The sequence below is a fragment of the Perca fluviatilis genome, chromosome 14, assembly GCF_010015445.1.
Source record: "Perca fluviatilis chromosome 14, GENO_Pfluv_1.0, whole genome shotgun sequence".
In the NCBI taxonomy this organism is placed as follows: Eukaryota; Metazoa; Chordata; class Actinopteri; order Perciformes; family Percidae; genus Perca; species Perca fluviatilis.
Genome location: NC_053125.1, coordinates 10,789,099 through 10,796,216, shown reverse-complemented (window position 1 = coordinate 10,796,216; position 7,118 = coordinate 10,789,099).

Sequence of the window (7,118 nt, the reverse complement as noted above, 5' to 3'; positions counted from 1 at the left end):
TCATAACTGTCTGCAAACCTGCCTCTTTTGTGGAGCAGTTTATACTCCTTATACAGAAAAGACAAAAGTGCAACACAATAAGCTATGATAGCTTCCTCCATTTTGGACTCTCTGTCCCTTCAAAGGTCAGCACTGTCAAGATGACTTGCTATTGGTCAGCAGCTCAAATTTGTGTGTCAAATTTAACCAAAGTTGAACCATAATGGAAAACTGCCAGTAGAGATAGAGTGTGTGTGTGTGTGTGTGTGTGTGTGTGTGTGTGTGTGTGTGTGTGTGTGTGTGTGTGTGTGTGTGTGTGTGTGTGTGTGTGTGTGTGTGTGTGTGTGTGTGTGTGTGTGTGTGTGTGATGGAGTGATGGAGTGATGCCAATGAGTCTGGATGGTTCAGTATTATCTTCAGATCAGAGATCGTGTCGTGATCCTTCTACACCTCAATGTGTGTGTTGTGTGTGTGTGTGTGTGTGTGTGTGTGTGTGTGTGTGTGTGTGTGTGTGTGTGTGTGTGTGTGTGTGTGTGTGCATGGCTGTGCATTTGGCATGATTAATCACTATGATACTGAGAGCTCTGCTATCTCTCTCTGTTTGTCATTCCTTTATCAGCTCTTTACTCAGCCAACCAGTCTTCTTATAAGCAGGTCACCAGCCATGCACACAGTCTGCTACCACTTTCACAACCCAGTCAGTGGACGGCCATTCATCTTTTTGCACTGAAGAAATGTCAGCTAGTGTTAACGCTCACCTCGTGCCCTCCTTTCTCATCTAGAGAAAGAGTTGGCTGCAGCTGAAGCCATCTCATATTAGCATTAGTTCCAGCCACTTCTTTGCGTCCTATCCCATGTCGTCAGCTAGGAGGTCAAGCATTTATCCTACAGAACATACTACCAGTCTTTAGGTTCTTCAATGAAACTGCCATGTCTAAAATGCCAGCAGTAATGTAATTCATAGTGCTGCTGTTAGCCCCTAAGCTACACCATCTCCTGACAAAATATCATTAGTTTCTCACTTTAGTATATAAGTTGATAACCTGACTCCACCAGATGGATTGCTTCGCATTTGCTCGGCATATCCATCTGGGAACTTACCGTTGGAGAACTTTTGGGAAGGGGAGAAATTACTGGTTAGCTGATTGGATAAACCATCTGTCTATCACCACCTATGTTGGTGATAGACGGGCCAAATCAACCAATCAGATCAACGAAGCGTATGAAAATACAACCACAAGCCCCTGCTGCTGCAGGCAAAGCATAGCTCGTTAGCTCAGCAAGCAAGCAACATGTCGGTAAAGGATATTTGCCGTTTGTGTAACGAGAATTTATGAATAAAAGGCACCATTTCAGGTTCCCAGCTAACAGAATTAGGGCTACCGCTGTCTGAAAATACTGGTTAGCTGATTGGATAAACCATCTGTCTATCACCACCTAAACCCGCCTCAAAACCAACGCTGATTGGCCTGGTCGTTTGGCGAACGGCTCCAAATTTTCTCTATTTCAAGATGCTAGACTGATCTGTGAGTGGAAAACTGGAGCTCGCGAGATCAGGACGGTCTCACGAGGCTAATAAGTTGAGGCTCTCTGTTAGCTGGGATTCATTTTCAGTTTTTTTCTACAATGTCTCCCATTTAGTGAAAGAAGTCTACTATCACTGGTCTGCCTACTTTGAAATAAAAAAAACTATATCCACACCAATACAGTTGAGTCAACTAAAAGGAGCTGTACACTATTTATTTTGCTTTCACTTGTGAATGAACCGACTGTTGCTGACACTAGTAAGATTAGTTTTCCTGAATGTGTCTGCAATTCACATTTGAGGCTTTTGTAGCAGATTCATACTTAGTTTCCCGTGATTCTGGCAGGGTAATTCAATGCAGCAGTTATCTCATAGCCTATTGTTCAGACTGTATTTACTTATTTATGAGTTCATGTTAGCCTCCTATGGTTGCCGCTGTTGGTTGCCATCTCTGTATTCATTTAAACAGCTTCGTTGCCAACATCTTCACAATAAACTAACTTTTAACACGCTGCACTCGAAATGCAGCAGCTACTTTATTTTTCCCATTACATAAGCCAGTATAGCAAATCATTTAGTTAGACTTGTGTCCGTCTGAATGTCTTTACATGTTATAAAACATGTCTGTGAGTTTTGAATGTAATTCCTTTATGTATGACTGATCGCCATCTTGACTCTGCGGAGCAGCAGTGGACTGGAGCCAAGATGGCAGATGGCTGCTTGTCTGCAGGGTTTGGATTCCTACAGGGCCTCTGATACAGCAAACACCGACAACCGGGTGGAGGAAGACGCTGATATTTATTGTCTCTCTCCATGTTTCACTGTCTCAATCCGGTTTTTTCTTACCTTTGATTCTCTTCTCCCTGATTCAACGTCATTTTTAGATCATTTCCCCCACCCATTCCATGTCTTCCTCTTTTTGTCTTTTCTCTTTAGTGTTTTCTGTTCCCATTTTTTTAAATCATAAATAAGATGTAAGTGCAAAAGAGATAATATGAGAATAAAACATAATAATAATACAGGGATTGAATTTTCACTTTATATATTTTGTTACAACCATGAAAAACTGTACTCAGTTGAATTCTGGATTCTGGTGTAATTAAAAAACCTTTTTTGAAAAATATAAGTGTGATGAATGGCTATTCCAGATAAGACAGACAGGATATGTTGCCGCCTTGTTTCTCTCTACATTTTTTTATTCTCATTGCTGCACATTTTACATTTCAGCTGCTTTGCTGACGCTCTGATATGGATCATTTTGCAGCTACTGCAGCGCAGTAAGCTTTAAATGTGTGTACTACAATCAGTCGCTGATATGAAACACGCAAGATGAAGTTCCAGGACAGGAGATAAGATTACAACGTTGCTGTGCATCTGAAAAATAAAAAAAATCCATTTATCTTCTGCCAAACAAAATAGAATGAAATGAAAATGAAGAAATGCTGAGCAAATGGAATAGGAATGACATGTATAAATGTGTTTTGGGGATGGTATTAGAGAGTCATTTCATTCTGATCTGAACTGGGAAAAACTGCTCTTGCAGCAGTCAGAAAATGATATCTGCATCTTCATCAATCCTACATTCATGTATTCCTGTATCCTTTTTGTCTTTTTCCTCCTCTCTTTTTCTTAATCACTCCATATTTCTACCTCTTTTTGTCCTCTTTGCTTTCTCTCTCTCTCTCTTCCTTGATTCAGACTCCACCTCTTTCCTCCCAACCTCTCTCTCTCTCTCTCTCTCTCTCTCTCTCTCTCTCTCTTTCTCTCTCTCTCTCTCTCTCTTATCCCTCTGCATCCCATTCTCTTTTCCATCTCAATTTCTTTCCTGGAGCAACAGTACAGTATGTATACACCCGGTTGCCGTGGCAACCAGAGAAGGCCACATGAGCGGGTGGATGAACAAAAGACCCAGAGACCCTCATCCATAGCGAGAGAGCGAGAGAGAGAGAGAGAGAGAGAGAAGAAGAAAATTTTGATTTCATTTTTTTGGCGAGGGGTTTGGTGTGTGTGTAAAATGAGGAGGAGGAGGAGGAAGAGGAGGGGAAGGGGGGGGATGGATAGCGTAGGTGAGGTGAGTTCATAAATGAAAGAGAGAGAGAAAGAGAGAGAGGGGGAAGGGAGATGTGGTTAACACAGCTCGAAAAGGGAAGAGGTTTCTGTGAATATAAAAGAAAAGCCTAAAAAATGCAACAGTGCATTATGTAAAGCTATGCTGTGGCCGGCGCTGGTGGCTCACAATTAGAGATCATTTTCAGGTGCAGAAGATTGGATGTCATTTCATTATTGTTAGCACCATCTCAAAGGTGTTTCATTATATTATATTATATTATATTATATTATATTATATTATATTATATTATATTATATTATATTTAGGGATGCACCAAATCCAGATCTTGGGGATTCGGCCAAATACCGAATCCACTGGTTAGGATTCTGCAGAATCAGTGTGCCCGGATAGCTCAGTTGGTACAGCGGGCGCCCATATATAGAGATTTACTCTTCGATGCAGCGGGCCCAGGTTTGACTCAGACCTGCGGCCCTTTGCTGCATGTCATGCCCCCCTCTCTCTCCCCTTTCATTTCTTCAGCTGTTCTGTCAATAAAGGCCTAAAAATGCCACAAAAAATGATCTTTAAAAATAAAAAAGATTCTGCCGAATCCAAAACCGAATACCGAATCCTACTCCCCATCCTCATCCACAGTAAACACATTAAAGGTTCCATGGCATGAAAATTTCACTTTATGAGGTTTTTTAACATTAATATGAAATGGCACATCCTAAGGAAAGCTCATTGTGGGACTGGCTCTAGTGGCTGTAATTCTGCACCAAGGCTGAATTTCGGGAAAGAGACTTCAGATACAGTATTAGGGGACCACTAAGGTCTATATAAAAGAGACTTCAGATACAGTATTAGGGGACCACTAAGGTCTATATAAAAGATACTTCAGATACAGTATTAGGGGACCACTAAGGTCTATATAAAAGATACTTCAGATACAGTATTAGGGGACCACTAAGGTCTATATAAAAGAGACTTCAGATCCAGTATTAGGGGACCACTAAGGTCTATATAAAAGATACTTCAGATACAGTATTAGGGGGCCACTAAGGTCTATATAAAAGAGACTTCAGATACAGTATTAGGGGACCACTAAGGTCTATATAAAAGAGACTTCAGATACAGTATTAGGGGACCACTAAGGTCTATATAAAAGATACTTCAGATACAGTATTAGGGGACCACTAAGGTCTATATAAAAGATACTTCAGATACAGTATTAGGGGGCCACTAAGGTCTATATAAAAGAGACTTCAGATACAGTATTAGGGGACCACTAAGGCCTATATAAAAGAGACTTCAGATACAGTATTAGGGGGCCACTAAGGTCTATATAAAAGAGACTTCAGATACAGTATTAGGGGACCACTAAGGTCTATATAAAAGAGACTTCAGATACAGTATGAGGGGACCACTAAGGTCTATATAAAAGATACTTCAGATACAGTATTAGGGGACCACTAAGGCCTATATAAAAGATACTTCAGATACAGTATTAGGGGACCACTAAGGTCTATATAAAAGAGACTTCAGATACAGTATGAGGGGACCACTAAGGTCTATATAAAAAAGACTTCAGATACAGTATTAGGGGACCACTAAGGTTTATATAAAAGAGACTTCAGATAGAGTATTAGGGGACCACTAAGGTCTATATAAAAGAGACTTCAGATACAGTATTAGGGGACCACTAAGGTCTATATAAAAGAGACTTCAGATACAGTATTAGGGGACCACTAAGGTCTATATAAAAGATACTTCAGATACAGTATTAGGGGGCCACTAAGGTCTATATAAAAGAGACTTCAGATACAGTATTAGGGGACCACTAAGGCCCTAATATAAAAGAGACTTCAGATACAGTATTAGGGGGCCACTAAGGTCTATATAAAAGAGACTTCAGATACAGTATTAGGGGACCACTAAGGTCTATATAAAAGAGACTTCAGATACAGTATTAGGGGACCACTAAGGTCTATATAAAAGAGACTTCAGATACAGTATTAGGGGACCACTAAGGCCTATATAAAAGAGACTTCAGATACAGTATTAGGGGCCACTGAGGTCTATATAAAAGAGACTTCAGATACAGTATTAGGGGACCACTAAGGTCTATATAAAAGAGACTTCAGATACAGTATTAGGGGACCACTAAGGTCTATATAAAAGAGACTTCAGATACAGTATTAGGGGAACACTAAGGTCTATATAAAAGAGACTTCAGATACAGTATTATGGGGACCACTAAGGTCTATATAAAAGATACTTCAGATACAGTATTAGGGGCCACTAAGGTCTATATAAAAGAGACTTCAGATACAGTATTAGGGGACCACTAAGGCCTATATAAAAGAGACTTCAGATACAGTATTAGGGGGCCACTAAGGTCTATATAAAAGAGACTTCAGATACAGTATTAGGGGACCACTAAGGTCTATATAAAAGAGACTTCAGATACAGTATGAGGGGACCACTAAGGTCTATATAAAAGATACTTCAGATACAGTATTAGGGGACCACTAAGGCCTATATAAAAGATACTTCAGATACAGTATTAGGGGACCACTAAGGTCTATATAAAAGAGACTTCAGATACAGTATGAGGGGACCACTAAGGTCTATATAAAAGAGACTTCAGATACAGTATTAGGGGACCACTAAGGTTTATATAAAAGAGACTTCAGATAGAGTATTAGGGGACCACTAAGGTCTATATAAAAGAGACTTCAGATACAGTATTAGGGGACCACTAAGGTCTATATAAAAGAGACTTCAGATACAGTATTAGGGGACCACTAAGGTCTATATAAAAGATACTTCAGATACAGTATTAGGGGGCCACTAAGGTCTATATAAAAGAGACTTCAGATACAGTATTAGGGGACCACTAAGGCCTATATAAAAGAGACTTCAGATACAGTATTAGGGGGCCACTAAGGTCTATATAAAAGAGACTTCAGATACAGTATTAGGGGACCACTAAGGTCTATATAAAAGAGACTTCAGATACAGTATTAGGGGACCACTAAGGTCTATATAAAAGAGACTTCAGATACAGTATTAGGGGACCACTAAGGCCTATATAAAAGAGACTTCAGATACAGTATTAGGGGGCCACTGAGGTCTATATAAAAGAGACTTCAGATACAGTATTAGGGGACCACTAAGGTCTATATAAAAGAGACTTCAGATACAGTATTAGGGGACCACTAAGGTCTATATAAAAGAGACTTCAGATACAGTATTAGGGGAACACTAAGGTCTATATAAAAGAGACTTCAGATACAGTATTAGGGGACCACTAAGGTCTTTATAAAAGCATCCAAAAAGCAGCATGTCATAGGACCTTTAATGAAGTAAACAACGTCCACAGCCTCTAAAATAGTTAAATGTAACAACTTAATGTTGAATTCACACGCTCTTTTCACATCGTAGGAATGCACCACGCTATCGCCAGATGAGTGACAATTTTGTTTGTCAAATTTTTGCTAACCAGTGTATGATGAAGGCATGTTGGATGGGTGAAATTAGAAAGCTAATGTTAGCTAAAGA